The sequence below is a fragment of the Lissotriton vulgaris genome, chromosome 5 (genome assembly GCF_964263255.1).
Source record: "Lissotriton vulgaris chromosome 5, aLisVul1.2, whole genome shotgun sequence".
Taxonomy (NCBI): domain Eukaryota; kingdom Metazoa; phylum Chordata; class Amphibia; order Caudata; family Salamandridae; genus Lissotriton; species Lissotriton vulgaris.
The window spans coordinates 929,828,327-929,846,162 of record NC_141693.1 but is presented as its reverse complement, the minus strand read 5'-3'; positions in this window follow the sequence as shown (position 1 = coordinate 929,846,162).

Below are 17,836 nucleotides of genomic sequence, written 5' to 3'. Positions count from 1 at the left end.
AACTTTGTCCGTTGGTAGATCTCCCATTTTTAATAATGCCTATTCTACCGATTCAAGACCTGCCTCATGTGGTATTGACGTATATAGGGCCACCATATCTATGGTGCACAAGATCCAATGACTCTGAAATCCTTGTACTCCAACTGTTTAAGCTGTTGGCTTACTGAGCCCCCATGGGCATCCATGTTCCTTATTTCCTTGATTCAACAAGGATTTCAGAGTCATTGGATCTTGTGCACCATAGATGTGGTGGCCCTTTATACGTCAATACCACATGAGGCAGGTCTTGAATCGGTAGAATGGGCATTATTAAAAATGGGAGATCTACCAACGGACAAAGTTTTTTTGCTACAACTTCTTAAATTTTGCCTCCATAATAGCTATTTCCTATGGAATGACAAATATTACGCTCAATTGACTGGAACATCGATGGGCTTTGCAGGGGCCCCTGCTTATGCAAATACATTTATGGCCCAATTCTAGGCACAGAATGTTATGTACTCAGAACACTGGCGCCATGTGAAAATGTATTGTCGATTTATCGATGATATTTTTCTTATCTGGGATGACACACCTGAATCACTGGAGCAACTCATCAGGTCGATGAATCAGATACTACAAATTACTTACAAAATAGACAGATACAACATGGATTTTTTGGATGTGAGGATCATCAAAACAGTGAGTGGATTTATTACAGAATTATACTCTAAGCCTACAGATCGTAACAACGCTCTAAGTTACACCAGTTTTCATCCCAAGAGTTTAGTCAAAAACCTTCCAGTCTCAAACGTGTCAAACCACAATCCGGAAACAGGCACAAAAATATGAAGAAAGAGGATATCCACCATTGGAATTGGAAGAGCACATGGATAAGGTTATGAAAATGAACAGATTGGAATTACTTAAACCAAGGAGTAGAACATCAAAAGACAGAATGGTGTTTGTAACCAAATACACGACCCAATCGAGAGCAATTAAAAGAATTATCAATACAAGGTGGGAATTGTTATCATCAGAATCTGACTTCAAAGAATTATTCAAGGAACCACCTTTACATGCCTATACAAGTGGACCAAATCTAAGGGAGAGACTAAAACGGACACAATTGGCATTACCAACAACGACATACAAAGGGACGATTAGATGCCACAATTGTACGAATTGTAATAACGTCATCGTTGGAAACACATGCACCCACCCAACTACTGGAAAACAAATACATTTGAGACATACCAGTGACTGCAATACACATAAAGTTGTATATGGCATTAAATGCCCGTGCGGCAGAATGTATGTTGGAAAAACAGAGCGCAAGGTGAAAACAAGAATAACGGAGCACAAGAGCAGGATCCGAAATGTGAATTTAACATCACCATTAGCTCTCCATTGGAGAGAAGCAAATCATACTATTTCCAAGTTACGCTTTCTTATAATAGAACAAGTACCAATCAGGCCAGGCATCGACAATCACCAAAAACTGTTACAACGAGGACTTTACTTGATCAAGTACCTTAACACGATGTCCCCTACGGGGCTTAATGATAACTATGATTTATCATGTTACTTGTAATATTCAGGAGTAAGCAGGAAGAATCAGAGCAGCAGCTAGTTAATAACATCATGTGCATTAGTAGGGATTACTAAAAATCAGTCGGGGAGAAACTTAGATGCCGGCATTAGGTAGGGTTATATATACCTAAAAATCTATTAGCAGTTAACATAAGGACTGAATTTACATTTGAACAGCTATTGATAACATATGATGTTTCTGATGTATCTACATTTGTACATTTGCATGGTTTATACAATATTATTGTGAACAGCTTATTAAAATACATCGCATTGCACATAGCACCTGATACACAGTAGCAAATGCACTTTAAAATTTAAATAGTATAGCTATGCAGTGGCGTCAGTGGACGTTGACAAGAGAAGCTCAGAACTCGGAAACACCGGTTGTGAATTCCTACTGTGATTTTTGAAGCAGTATTAATTAGCACGTTTTACAATTATTGATGGGTTAGCTGTGACTTAGTTTTCAAAGAGGACTGGTTTACTTCTATGTTTTTGAGGTACCCTACGAAGGAGTAGGCAAAGTTAGACGGGATCGTAAATATGTTTTTACAATAATTTACCACACCAAGATGGCGCCCGACGTAGAGAAGTATCAATGGTTATAGTCCTATGTTTATTTCACACCACCACGTCGGGTTTAACAAACACGTGCATTGAGGGCGGCGTATGGCGGAGATCAGTAGCGTCTGACACTCAGTAGCGGTCTTCTCATTATACGAGCAACGTTCGTGAATACAAGTACAGAAAGTGGCGATTTTCTTTATAGTGGTGATAAAGATGCATAGCGGGAGTCTGAGATAATGACACAAATCTCTCTGGTGTATTTTCAGATGAGATTCAGTGCAAGAGAACGAGGTATGTACATAATTAAGCTGTGTTCCGGAGGTAACATAGCAGTGAAGGAGACGTTAACTAAGCGCATGTCATTTGTTTTTGCAGTGGCATAATTTCGGGAATCAGAGACAGGTATGTCTGATTATTGTGTATCTGGCAGTGAGTAGTTACAATGAGAAGTTATCAGTTATTTAAACAAGGAATTGTTACAAATGAGTTCCTATCATTTTCTTTTGACAGAAAAATAGCGGGTATTGTGACATTGACGTGGTCATATTATTTTGAGAGGTTGTTTTCACTCAGGTATGAACCAAACATCAAATACATTAGTAAAAGCACCCATGGGCAATAATACGCGAACACTTATATTTTGAAATTTTTATTTTTTCACAGATTGGCCCCTGATGAAGGTACCTGTAAGTTGCCGAAATGCATTGGGCTCAGCAAAAAAGTTCTTTGGTCACATTATAATGTAACGCTGAATTGAGAATCTGAGAAATAATGTTTCATTAGAAATGTAATTATTGCAAATGTATATTGTTTGAATATTGAATGCATTATGAGAAATGGTGAAAATTATATGTTGGATTAAAAATAATCAGTATCAACAGTAAAGTGTGGTGTTTAGATTGTACAAGCAAATAAGCGTGGATAAGGTGTGGAGCACCAAGTGTACAGTGCGTGATTAGTACACCCATCATAACTGACGATTCAACACAAAGGAGTGACTATCCTTATTAATCACAGCACCAGTTGATTAGCACAGTTAAACACGAATACAACGGAGTGCTCCTCACACACCCAATAACTGCTCCAATAGACCATGGCTGACATCACTGGCGCCCTGCTTTAAAGAATCGAAAAACTGTCCAGTCAGAGTGGCTCTAGCGATGTCAAACGGGAGATGGGAAACATGCAGAGATTAATGGAGACCATGGAGCAGGCGAATATGGAAAGAGCGGCTTCCATGGCTGCACACCAGCAAGTGGTAGGTGGGTTCCTCAATGACCTCACAACCATCCTCATGGCATTGCTGCCACAAGACCTGGTGCTGATGCATGCTTCTGCTACCACTACATCCACATCTCCGCCCCCTGAAGTGTCAGTGCCACACAGTGCGGCAGACATAATCCTCCGGCCCCTGAGGTGTCACTGCCACATAGTAAGTAAAAGTAAGTAAAAGTTTTTTATTGCGCAATTAATTAAAATCGTTGCAATGTACATACACTGGGATAGACGTTACATATTAAGAGTAAAAGGATACACAAAACAGTTAAAACAGAAATGTTATAAATTTAAAAAAAGAAACAAAGAACGTGCGATAATGTCACCAGAAAAGGAGCTTATGCTTGGTCAAAAAGCAAGTTAGGTGAATTAATTTCTAAAATAAACTTAACAAAAAGAGCCGCCAACTGCGGAGAGTCTCCTCTCATGCAGACATCTAGTGCTTCCTGGCAGGTCCTGATGTTGAGAAGAAGCCAAAGGGGACGCTTCTTCGGCCTTCTTCTTCTGCCACATAGTTTAAGAGACAGAACATCACCACCCATATGTGAGGCACATGAAATAGCAGAGGAGGAAGATGCAGATAATTCTGCCTCCATGGTCAGAAGGACGCAGTAGCATTCCTCTTCGCCATATTGCCTGTTTCTGCTTGGTTCTGCCCTCTGCATCAGCACCTTCCACTGTCCCCCGATACACCCTGCTACACTCAAATTGGATCTCAACATGGACTGCCATATTCTGTTTGATCGCCAATGACACAGCAATCAAGCTGCAGACTGAACTCTTCCCCTTCCTTTGTACTTGTCATTCCCTGAAGGACTCTGGCTGGCCCTCCAGGGTCAACATCATAATGTGGGTTTTGCACGGACTTGTACTGCTCCAGATGCAACTCTCCACTGAATGTACATTAAAAATTCCTAATCACACAGAAGTGTCATGTCTGTGGTCTTTCAAGTGTGGAAGTATGGATGAATGTAGGGTCAGTGAATTCCTCTAACGTCCATGTGGCTCATGTCGTTGGACTTGGGTCCCAGGGTGACACATTGTCAAATGCGGTCCGGGTGGCGTAGACTAAACAACAGGGACACACGCATTACTTACTTCTTTGTCCAGCCCCTAGGGAACCATGCCCTGAGCCCCGGGGTCATTGTCAAACCCTTACGCTGGTCTGGCATGCGCCAGGCCAGCCCACTCTGCTTACGCTCACAGGGGGGGGACGACAACGCTACATGCCCCAGGTCTGCCTTGTAGTAATCTGATGATCACTGGTCTAGTTGTCAGCATGCCACAGCCACTCCCTCATAGCTGGTATACACCCACACCGCACCCATCCAGCATACGCGTCACAGGACATGTGACCCTGCCAATAAAAAGGTTCGGGCGCACGTGCTCAATGTTATTTCCAACCTCTCTCGGGGTGTATCCTTGTGGTGTTCATGTAGGCATGGGGGCCCAGGGCCCTGCAACATCACATTCCGCCGGCCCGGAGGTGACATGATGGCGTCCGCACCACGATACCCAATCATACAGGGTCCATGACTTGCGGGGCGAGACTTGGTGGCACTGGATACACTGCAGCCGGCACAGGCACGCCACCACGGGACAGTGACTTTTGGTGCACTGAGGTAGGGGCACCTTAAGTGCTGAGCGGGTGTGCAGCCTGCGATGGTGCCCCGTCCAGGCGGTCTGGACTGCTCAGGATTTGTGTGCCCTGCTGGAACGCAGTGTAGGCCAGAGCCAGTGGACAGCTGGGGCCTACCGCCACGTGGCGTTGCCTCCTGGATCACAGAGTTAGTGGCACCTCAAATGCTGAGTGGGTGTTCAGCCTGCGATGATGCCGGATACACTGGTATGTCCTCTGCCATGGCGAAATCAAGACCCAGCATAAAATGTGATACCTGGTGGCCTGCGGAGCGGGCTGCATGATGTGAGGGTGCCATGTCCATGGGCCACTGGCTTGTGGTTTGCACCGGCACGTGGTGGGCCCTCATAGCTACAAGCCGGTGGCGGAAGGTGAGCAGTGAGGCTTGGGTGTGCAGGGGCGGGCGTGCACCGCTGGGCGGCGGGAGGGGCTGGGGTGCATCTGACTGGGTGCACAGGGGCGGGCATGCACCACTGGATGGTGGGAGGGGCTGGGGTGCATCTGCCTGGGTGCGCAGGGGCGATGATGTTGTGTGCAATTGTATGTACTTTGCCATTCATGTATCTGGACTCTTTTTCAGATGAACGGTCTGTTTCAGATGTGGGACCTGGTGAACTGCACTACATATCAGCATGTGGTGGGAGACACACCGGTGTCAGAAGGTGAGCAGTGTGGCCTAGGTGCGCCGTGCCGGTACTGTCTCTCCCTGTCCAACTCTTCTGCTGTCTGTGTCTCCCTCCCCCTCTCTGTACGTCTTTCCCTCGCTTCACCTCTCTGTCCATCTATCTCTCTCTCTCCCTCTCTGTCCGTCTTTCTCTTGCTCCCTCTCTTTCTCTCTCTCTGTATCTCTCTCTTCTTCACTCTCTCTCTGTCCTTTGATGTGCGCAAGACACACCTTCCCATCATGATTTTTGTCTTGCAGGCTGTGACCTAAGGGTTGTCCCAAGGGGAGACGCCATGTGTCTTCATTTCGGTTCTGTGTTTATTTGAATACATTTTTATTTGTTGATTCGAAGGTAAATGTGTGATGCTCATTTTTGTGATGACACATGCATGTCACTAAATGTGATTGGGAGACATCAGGCGGATTATTTTGTACAAGATTCCGTGTCATTGATGTGGCATGTCTTTGACCGGGGGTGCCCTGGCAGGGGGGGTGCTGGGGGTGGTGGTGGCAGGTGTTGCGGCCCTGTTGTGGCTCCCATCTGCCTGACCAGTGGCTCCATGGCATCGGCTGTACTTCTGGTGTGGCTGGGCTCCCTTTTCTGGTACAGGCTGTGGTCCGACTTTAAACCAGGTCTGAGCAGGTGATAATTTCCTGCTGCTAACGCGCCTTATCGCATGTTTTGTGGTCGTATCGCCGATCTGGCTGGTCGTTGAGAATGTTGCGGAGTGGTGTTGTCGCAGCTTTTTGCAAGGGAACGCCTACTCTGCATCTCATTAGCGATAGTTGTTGGGTTTGTCTGTGGCAATGTTTTTTGTGGATGCTATCGCAGGTAAACTGGTGCTATGGGCTGTTAGCACCAGCTTGTGAATGGGCTGATAATTTTATTGTGACTTTGGCTGCGATAAAGTGCTTATAACTCAGCGATAACTCCTTGAGAATATGCCCCCAAGAGTCATCAATTCTTGGTAACTGATTTAAAAATTCATAGAGTCTCCTTTGAACACCTAGATCCCAAGGACCGACAAAAGGGGATAATCATTTTTTTCCTTAAATGAACATAGATTTTATAGAAGAACAAGAAATGCTCATCATATTCAACAGAATTCAACCAAGCAGGGCGTAGATTAGTTCTTGAGATAGCCGAGGGTCATTTATAGGTAAAGCTAACAGCGATCGTAGCTCCTAAAAGTGTTTCCATGCTGCTGCCAATATTGAGTCAAGGGTGGTTTTACTCCTACATATGATGTGCGCTCCTAACTGATTTTCACACTTCTGCTAATATTGCTCGAGTAAAGATTTTTCACATAAACCCTATTTCTGCACCCTCATGTGATATTGCTTTTACATACAGTTCCACAGTTCTGCTTAGTTTGTACCAATGGCGGTTTTGCACATAAATGAGATTTTGCACATAATGTGATATTGTGCCTCTAAAATAATTCGCAGTGTAAATCTGCTTCAGATCTGGGTTGAGGTGTGAGCACCTGTTGACAGTGCACACAATGTATGCAGCATATGCGAGAGGAGGTTTCAACAGGGGCAAAACGCAAAATAAGCAATGACTGAAAGCAACCCATGGCTGAAGGGGGGGGGGGGGTGCTAAGCAAAAGCCCCTTTTCTCATGTCACGGTAAAAGTTCTTGTTTATCGCCAGACCTAAATGAGGTGGTGTAAACTACAACATTTGGAAAGGGGGACGCTGGAAATCATTTCTCTGTGACATTAACTGTCTTAACCCCTCCCTAAAACTAGAGTACGATTCTGTGTCATCTGTGTCAGCTGGTTCTCAACAAATATTGTATTGTTCAGAAACTATAAATATTTCATAAAATAAACAGAAAACGAGCTGTACATTACCGATCAATACCAGAAATGATCTAAACACCACTTTAAAAGACAGGGGGCTTATTTACAAGCCCCTTACGCCACTTTTGCGTAATTTGTAACATGGGAAAAGTGACGCAAAAGTGGCTTGTAAATAAGCCCCAGGGTGCAGTGAGAGATCTTCCCCAGGGGGCATTCAGAAAATGTAGCCAGGATTGGGAGCATTTGATCACATTTTGATAGTTAAACTGCCCCAAACTGGATAATGTTCAGCGCCAACTTTATCGGGTACTTGTGTGCACTTTCCTTCGAATTATTGCAAACGGGTATGGCACACAAAGCCTTCTTAAGTATGTTGGTTTGCGGCTGGTTTGGAGGGACTTCAAAACGAATTTTGTAAGCATTTGGCACCTGGCGCATTTTTAAACACTCAGTGCCACGTGCACAATGTGCCACATTTTGTGAAACACTCAGTGCCAAGAACATATTGGCAAGTTTCACAATCTCCCAGTGAAAACACGTGATTTCCAAGATGTCGAGTTTTATGACGCCCAAATGAACATACATTTTAGTTTCCAGAATGCCCTAGTATACGCAGAATACCAGTCTTTACCATGCCCCAGTAAGACAAATGCTGTTTTGACCAAAAGCCCCAGTAACCACACATTGGCAGATTCAATAATGCATGTTACCACTTCTCACACTAACATACAAGCATGCACACAGACACAAATGAATACAGATAGAAGACACACACAGAAATGCACAACCACACAGTCAAAGGCTCTTGTTACATACACACCCACACATACATGAAAACATACATACACGTGCACACACATGCAGGCACGCAGATGGGCGCACACACAGGCGCAGTTACATATAGGCTAGCACAAACTCTTACTTTCTCCTCACCTCTCACACATCTTCTGCTTCAGTATCACAGAAATAACTAGTGCAGCGATGACAAGAACACTTCCGAAGTCGAACACACACGCACAATAGCTCATACACATGCACACAGGCACAAATATGGAGAAGCAGCTCTTCAAAACCAGTGTTGTTTTCTCTATTGGTCTTTTTTTCTACTATTTTTGTGTGAATTTGCCTTTCTTTTACATGTGCCATAATATGATTGACAATTGCTTTCATTCACACTCTCACATACACTCACAAACTGAGAAGGTGTGTGACATCGACAAGCAGTGTTGTGCCAATTACCATCATGTGTGACAGAGGCGCTTCCACTGTTGCATACTGTGTATGAGTTCTCTGTGTGAAGCTTGGAAACACAGTTCTGGACAACAGAGCTGCAGCACTCACACACCTTAAGGTGGTTTCTAATGTATTATATGAGGATCATTTGGGGTTGGGGTCTTACTAGACAGCCCCCCTCCCCATTGTTATCTGGTGATTAGTTATTGGGACATATAATTTGTTCAAACACATATTTAGAAATAGGTTAACCACACAGCAAAACACAATTGCTTATGCATCAAACAAGCCAATGTTATATAGTTGTACAAAACACAATGAACATTATCTGTTTCTGTTCCCTTATTTAGATTTATTTTTCTGTTTTGAATATTTGAGCCATAAAAGATGATAACAGCCAACATCTGTTTCATTCGCTGTACTCTTTCAAGGTTTGGCAAGTAGAAAGGTAAAGCTAGTAGGCAATATTCCAAAAAGGTAGGTAGTTTCAATACGTTGCCAGCACCATTTCAGTCACTCACACACATTATAATTCTTTACAATATATATATTACAATTTGCTTTCCTAGTCAGAATAGGCACCGTAGACTTGTAAACACACTTTGAGCTTGAGTTCAATGATATGCCTGACAAACGAGTAGGTGTGGCTTTGTGTAAACCTCTCGAATTTACCACAATAAACTGCGCGGTGCAATAACTTGAGCTGTGTGTGGGTACCCGCTATTCTCCGGGAAACAGAATCCATTCTGATGCTAGGAGTGGAAATCTCAGGCCTGTCGATGAAGCTTGCACAGCTGGTGAATGAGTAAAAAAAAGCGGTGAAAATGTATAAATGTGAAAATTACATACATACTCGGTGTGTGAGGGCATGTGAAGTCTCCTTGTTGTTTCGTGTGTCTACGTTTTGCCAGCTGTGCGTGTCAAAAGCCGCACTTCTACTTTATATACTGTGCCTATTCTGTGTGCTATGAAAATCTGTTGCTCTTGGGTGATGGAAGTAAGCACTACTGTTGATCTTGTCTAAAGATCATATTTTATACGTGAGGCCTACGTACACTGCTCATGCCCTTTCTGTGCCACATCTGTGCTGTGTGTGACAAAATCTTACAGTATCTCTACCCACGCTGCACATGTTCTCTGTGTGTGCAGGAAGCGCCCAAAGTGGGGGTGTTTGTATTGATACCACCCAAGGTGCACTCGTCTTTACATGTGAGGAAATCTTCCAAGGCTGCAATGTGTGTGTGTGTAAGTGTGTTGGTATGTGCGCAGGAAGCATGAACCGATGTATGTGCTGTACCTGACCTTTCTTTGTGAAATGTGGGCAGCTGCTGGCCGTGCTGTGCTACTGTGTTTGCTAAGAAGCTATCACTTCTGATTGCCTTGTTCAACAATCTATGCATGATGGACCCTACTCTACTGCAGGACGTTTAGTATGTCAGATATATGTGTTGGAAGCTTACATTGGCAGTGGCATTACTGTATACGTCTGTGTGTGTTACCGAAGCTTGGATTGCTGACGCAGGGTGCCTGTTTGTGAGACAAGTTTGGCCTTCCGCCGCATGTATTGGACTGTTCTGAGTGTGTGACTGAAACCTGTACTGCTAGTGATGACGTGTTATAATATTATGTTTCTGAAGGAAGCTTGGGCTGCAGGAAGCTTTGGCTGCTGAGATTACCTGTGTTGTGTTGCACTTGTTCTGTGATTGTGTGAGAGGCTTAACTGCAGCCAGCCATGTTATATACGTTCTCTGTGTAGGAGGGAATCCTCTGCTGAAATTGTGTGGGGTAGTTGTTTGTATGGGAGAAGGTTGCACGTTTGCTGCCTATGTATTGTCTGTTCTTTGCACATGTACTTTGCGATCCCTTGCTCTACCTTGACGAACACTGTCACCCATTGTATCCTGGCTCAAAGACTAGAAAATGTCAGCATCACAGGCCCTGCCCTCAGATGGATTAAGGCTTTCCTGAATAACAGAACCTTCCAGATTCGCAAGGAACCTTTTCTCTTTTCGCAATCTTTCCCATCGAAAGTGGAGTGCCGCAGGGCTCTTTGTTAAGTCCAACTCTTTTTAATGTATACTTTCTCCCGCTGGCAAAAAATAGTACAAATCCATGGCTTACACCTCGTCTCCTATGCTGACGATACTCAGCTGGTCCTTGCACTTACACCTGGAACTCAACAGGCATACCCAAGCCTATATACCTGTTTTTAACAAGTAACTGAGTGGATGTCAGCCAGCAACTTGAAACCTAATGGGGAAAGACAGAACTGCTGGTTGTCTGCAGCAATACATCCTGCTGGAAAGAACTGCTCTGGCCTCAATGTCTTGGAGAACAGCCAGTTCCTCTACAACTGTAAAAATCCTGGGTTTCTGGCTGGACAGTATACTCGCCATGGAGATCCATGCCAAAAAGCTGTGCGCAACCTGGCTCGGACTATGACATATGTTAAGGAAAATTGTGCAGTGGCTACCTCTCTTATCCAAGAGGGTAATCTTCAAAGGATTGATTAACACCCACCTTGATTGGGGGAATTCTTTATTTTTGGGAAGTCCTACATATGTCCTAAAAAGTCTACAGGTCATTCAAACTGCTGCAGCACGGTCACTGTTTTAGGTTCCCAAACACCATTCCGCTATTCAGCATTGGCTACATTTCACTGGCTCCCAATTAAAAAAAGGGTCAATTTCAAGATCCTTTGCATGTCCCATCGGGATATGGAAGAAAAAGGTTCCGTTTTGATTTGAAAATTGCTGAGTCCTTACGTACCTAGGAGATCAATACGCTCTGATAGCACTTCCTTGCTGACCATCCCCAAGTTCAAGAGAGCCCGGTGTGGCGGTCGTTTCTTTACCTAGTTGACCACCATGTTATGGAAGACCATCCCTCTCAAACTAAGACAAATGCAGTCTGAACCTGCCTTCAGGAAACTATTAAAGACCTATCTATTCTGAATTTTAGCCTGTTTCGCCTAGATTTTACAGGTGTGACTGTGTCACCGCTGGGAGGTCCTCTGGGGTAACTGTGCACTATATATGACACCACAAAAAGAATAAAATGAAGGGGTGGGAATGGATCAGGGTTATGGAAATAAGAAAAGAATGTTTGCTGATCATGACATTTTATGAGGAAAGATTGCACTTCTGCTCCCATCCTTAAAAAAGTTTGCTGTGTGACGCCTCTTTTAAGTGCAATTGCAAGTGATTAGCCAGCTTTTGCCGCACCTGTGCAATGTGTGAGTGTAAGAAATTGGGCTATTGGTTGAGGGAGGTAAAAAACCTTCTCAAGCGACAACCACAATCCTTGTCTGTACACCACAAATGTCACCTTTGCCTAATCTCTGGTGGCTTTACACAAAAGCAGTCAGGCTTAACTTAAAGGCATGTGTTAAGTATTTATGCAGCCGTCAAAAAGTAATAAGGTGAAAACACAGCACAAGAAAAATTGCAAACCAATTTTGAAAAGTAAAGTGCATTTTGATAACTAAAATAAGATTAACACAACAAAAATTCTATCAGTAAAACTGGAGATATGCAATTTAAACGTTTTAGATAGGCATAGTGCTTAAAAAGACACAGCGCCACTTGAAGTTATCTGGTCGTGCTAGACCCAGGGAAAGTCACAAGTTCAGGCAGATTGCAATGGAGGGGTGGCCAGCCACATGGACCAGGTTAGTCTAGCTAAGAAGGTTACCTTCTTGAAGTCTGGGCCTAAGAGGTCAGAACTTCAGGATTTCTCCTCCTCTCCAGGGCCAGTTCCTGTTCAGGGTGCGGGCAGGTCCTGTTTCAGTAGATCAGCTGGGCAGTTGCAGAGAGACCTCTCAGACAACTGACCCTTGCAGTCACTCAGGTAGCCTGAGATGAAGGGAGCAGAACCAGTCTTCTTGTGCAGAGAGCAGAGCAGGCCTGAAGCAGCAGAGTTGTACTCTGGCGAACAAGGTAAGCCTCAAGCTGCAGGGCTGTCCTCTGGGGAACATGGTAAGCCTCAAGCAGCAAGGCAACCCTATAGGGAACAAAGCAATCCTTCCGTAATGTGCAAAGGTCCCAGAGTGTAATGATGAGTGTCTCAGGTGGTCCAATATTTACACCTGGTGATACCCTTTGAAGGGGGGGGGGGGGAAATGTTTACTCCGCTCTCACATCTGGTTATGAAAAATTCCTTCCTTCCTCTTTCTTTCCCTGCCCAGGCTCTAAGAAGTCTAGGGTGACAAAGGCTTGTGCCAAGTTCATTTGTTACTGTGCTGGAGTCAGCCATTTTAACGTGGGAGTTAGAAATTGGGTCTATAGTTGGCAGATGTTTGCACCCTGTCCAAGTAGGGACCACAATCCTAGTCAGGGTAAGTCAGATACACAATCCAAATTAACATGTGCTCACCCTCTGGTAGCTTGGCACGGAGCATTCAGGCTTAATTTAAGAGGCAGTGTGTAATGTATTTGTGCAACAATTAAATTACAGTAACTGAAAACATCACAAAATGACTCCACACCAGTTTAGAAAATTGGGAATATATATCTGAGTAAAACAAGACCAAAATTATGAAAGTCCAATAAGTAGAAGTTGAGATGGGAATTTTTATAGATTAAATCCAAGAACAGTGCTTAGAAGTCAATAGCGCTAAAAGGCTACTTGAGGTCACACTAGATCGGAGTAAATCTGCAATGGAGGGCAGGCCGGCTACAGGACCCATGCAGTGGCCACTTAAAAAGTACCTTGGATGGAGCAATCATCAGCTCCAAAGATTCGATGAGTCAGTTCCAATTCGTTGTGGCGATGAGTCGAAGTCGAGCCTCACAGTCGATGTCAAAGGATCAGCACTTCATCAAAGTCAAGCCTCACAGGGCATCCAGGGATCAGGGCTGGGCTGTCATCGAACCTTGTAATCAGGACCTGCTTTGTTGTCGAATCAGCACTGAGTTAGAGTCGAAGGGCATGGCGTTGGTTCCGATCGGCGCAAAGGCGTCACTGGGTTGATTTTTGCATAAAACAGCTGCAGAACTCACTCATGAGGCCCACGACTGGAGCGGGCACATCAGGCAAGGGTAGGACTCACAGAAGGCAGAGTCCAGCAGCACTAGCAGAATTGCGTGAAGTCTTTTATGACCCTGAGACTTCAGAAAACAGGAGGCATGCCAGCAAGCCCTTAAAGAAACTTGGGTTCAAGGATGTAGAGAGCGGGTCCAGTCCCTCTTACACCCAGGCAAGAACCAGAAGACAGCATGCCAACATATCAAAACAGGTAGAAAAGTGGCAGCCCCTCCTATAGCACAGCAGTCCAACATAGAGTGCAGTTAGCAAAGTGTCAGCCCCTCCTACAGCACAGCAGGACTTCTTCCAGGCAGAATGTCCTCACTACCAGCAAAGGTATGATTTGGTGGTGTCAGGGGTCCAATACCTATATCCATATGTGCCTTTTAAGTGGGGGAGACTTCAAAGAAGCCTTTGAAGATCACAAGCTCCCTACCATTTCTGCTGTGGCTCCAGACTCACTACAGGGGGGTATCCAGCTCTTTATATGGGGACAGGCACAGCCCTACTCAGGTGCAAGTGTCAGCTTCTCCCGCCTCATCTACATCAAGAAGGCCCATTAGCCTGGTGGTGGATCATCAGGATGAAAATATCACACCCCATCTCCCTTTGTATGACTGTCTAGAGAGAACCCAACCTAGATGTGTATTCAGAGACAGGCAGAGGCACAGAATGGCTAAAATAGGAAAACGCCAATTTTCTAAAAGTAGCTTTTTCCGATTTACAATTTAAAATTTAAATTCATCACTTGTGATTTTAAATTGTACAGAGAACCCAAACCCCAAATCTCTATCTTTCCCAATTGGAAATTACACGTAATATATGTTTTAAGGCAATCCCAATGTAAACCTATGGGAGAGATAGGCCTAGCACTAGTGAAAAATGAACTTAGCAGTTTTTCACTACCAGGGCATTTAAAACTCAAATTACATGTCCAACCTTTTAAATACACTGCACCCTGCACATTGCATTGCCTACGGCCTATCTTAGGGTGGCTTATATGTACACACAGGCTCTGCAGTGGCAGGTCTGAGACATGTTTAAAGGTAGTGGAGTGGGCAGCACAATCAGTGCTGCAAGACCATGAGTTACATGTAATTTACAGGTCCCGGACACAAATAGTGCACTCAACTAGGGCCTTATCAGTAACTGAAATACGCCAATTGGGAATAAGCCGAAGTTGCAATGTTTTGAGTGCAGATCATATGCACTTTAGCACTGCTTAGCAGTGGTAAAATGCCCAGAACCTTAAAGCCAACAAAAATGAAGTCAGCAAAACAGGAGGTCAGGAGGCAAATTGTCTGGGAAACAACTTCCAGGATGACAGGCCTAACAGTGGGGCAGGGAATAGCTTGCTTACTCCTGTCCTAGCAAGGTGGCCCTGTCCCTGCTACACCCAGGTCCTATTGTTTAATTTCTGGGTCCAATACGCATTCTGATCGGTGAGTGTAGGAAATGTGGTTACTGGCTGAGGGCAGGGAGGGGGGGGGGCGGGGGTAAAACCCTACTCAAGCAGCAACCACAATTCCTGTCAGGGTTATCCAGTTTGGCAAGCTCAAACTCCATTCTTGCAGGTGTAGTCACAGTCAGGTAGAATGAGGGTTAGTGTGGAAGAAAGCCAAAGAGCCAATTAACAAGAATTTAAAAGAAACTCTGAATGGTATCAACATATTTACCTGGGATTTTAAGTGTAACTCAGAATCACTGTATGGTACTGCACAATCACAAGTACTATTCTCACCACACAACACCTATGTAGAAAACTGGGTTACTGGTTCGTGGGGGGGGAGAGGGGAGAAACCCTACTGAAGCATCAACCACAATTCTTGCAAGGGTAAAACACAAGCAAACACCATTAACCTATGCTCAACTCTCTGGTAGCTTGGCACAAAAACAGCCAGGCTTAACTTAGAGGCAATCTGTAAAGTATTTATGCAGCACTTTGTACAGTGATAAAGCAAAAACTCAAAACAAGAAAAAAATCCCACACCAATTTAGAAAAAGAGAGTCAATTTTAATAAATTATTTGACAACAGAAGTACAAAAATCCTATTAGCAGGACCATAAATATGCAATTTTATATATTTCGGTAAAAATAGTGCCTAGAAACTCAATGCGCCAACAGTGGTAACTGGTTGTGCCAGACTGGGACAAAATCACAAGTTCAGGCCAACCGTGAAGGAGTGCAGGCTGTATAATGGTACCAAGTTTGGCCCTCTGAACCAAATGACTTTGTGGTGTGCAATGTGGTAGTTGACAGCTCTGTCCCCTTATTATGTCCAAGGTTGCCAATCCCATCAACACATATTCCCCCTTTGTCTCTCTGTCCCGGAGCAACACACAATGATCAACTGCAGGCTACACCTAGTCATGTGACCCAGAATACAGGCTGCAGGCCCCGAAAGGTTAGGACAAAAAATGCTAACTTCTAAATGAGGCATTTACAGAATTGTGGCCTAAAATCCCACTGCACCATTAAAGAGATTTTTAAATAACAAATAAAAAGGACACTAAACTCATTATTCTTACCTGATCCTACCTTAAGTGTTAAAACGTGTTAAATGTAATAAGGATGTTATCCTACAGAAGAGGTAGGCATTGCAGTAGTGAAAAACAAATGTAAGTGTTTTTCTCTACCAGGACATGTAAAACTTAAAAGTATATATCCAACTTTTTAAATACAATGCACCCTCCCTATGGGCTGCTTAGTGCCTGCACTAGGGGGGACTTATATTTATTAAAAAGTAAAGGTTGAGCTTGCAAATGGTTAAATTTACCAGGCCGAAATTGCATATTTAAAATTGCACACATAGGATGAAATGACAGGCCTGAGACATGTTTACAAGGCTACTTAGGTGGGTGGCTCAATGGGTGCTGTGGGCCTAGTAGTAGCTTTCATTTAATATACAGGCCCTGGGTACATGTAGTACTACATTACTAGGGACTTACAAGTAAACTAAATGTGCCAATCAGGTGTAGGCCAATTTTACCATGTTTTAGGGAGCAAGCACTTTAGCACTGGTTAGCAGTGGTAAAGTGCACAGAATCATAAAAGCCAATAAAACACACTTCAGAAAACAGGAGGGGTGAAGGCAAAAGGTGTGGGGTGACATTGCAGAGAGGGACTAGTCCCACATTGAGGAAATTTGAAATTGCTTTTGCCTATGCTATACTGGACACCTATCTGTTTGCAAAGTGACAAATGCATCTGGTGGTACATTTTGGAGCACACTGTTGCAATTATATCAATAAAGCATGATGTGGTAGAACATTACCAATGACAGACAATATATTTTCCATTGAAATGAGCATTTTAATGTTCACAGACATACAGTTTTACTTGTAAAACTATATAGCGCACAATCAATGATGTGTGGAAAGAAAAATCAGCAAAGATTTCTTTGGAACATCACTAATGCCCAGATGCATCAACCGTTTTAGGAAGTGCAAACGGTGCGATTCGCATAAATCGGCCTTTTGCACTTCCTAAATTGGTTACTGAGATGCATCAAGCATTTTTTGGAAATCGCTTTTTTTGCGAGTTCCAAAAAAATGCGATTGCTGTTAAGGAATCGCACATTTGCGATTCCTTAACAGCAATGCATCATCCCCAAAACATTTGCGATTTCCAAAATTGCAAATGCAAATTACCACGAAGTTGAACTTCGTGGTAATTTGCAAAAATGTGTAAAAACGCATGAAAATGCATTTTTTAAACGTGTACGTTACAGGCACACATGTCCTTAGGACATGTGTGTATGTAACTCACATGTAAAAGTGCATTTCATGAGTGCAGGGGGGGGTCCTTTGGACCCCCCTCTCCACCCTTGAAAGGCTTTGATGCATTCCGATTCGAAATTGCGAATTCGCAATTCCCATTCATTCCTATGGGCATTTCAGCCCATAGGAATGAATGGGAATATCGGATTCGCTATTTGGAAATCGCAATTTTATTGGAATTCGGTAAAAAATGCGATTTTTACCGAATCCCAAAAAAATAGCGTAATTAATGATGCATTGCCATTTGCGAATCCTTAATTGCGATTCCTT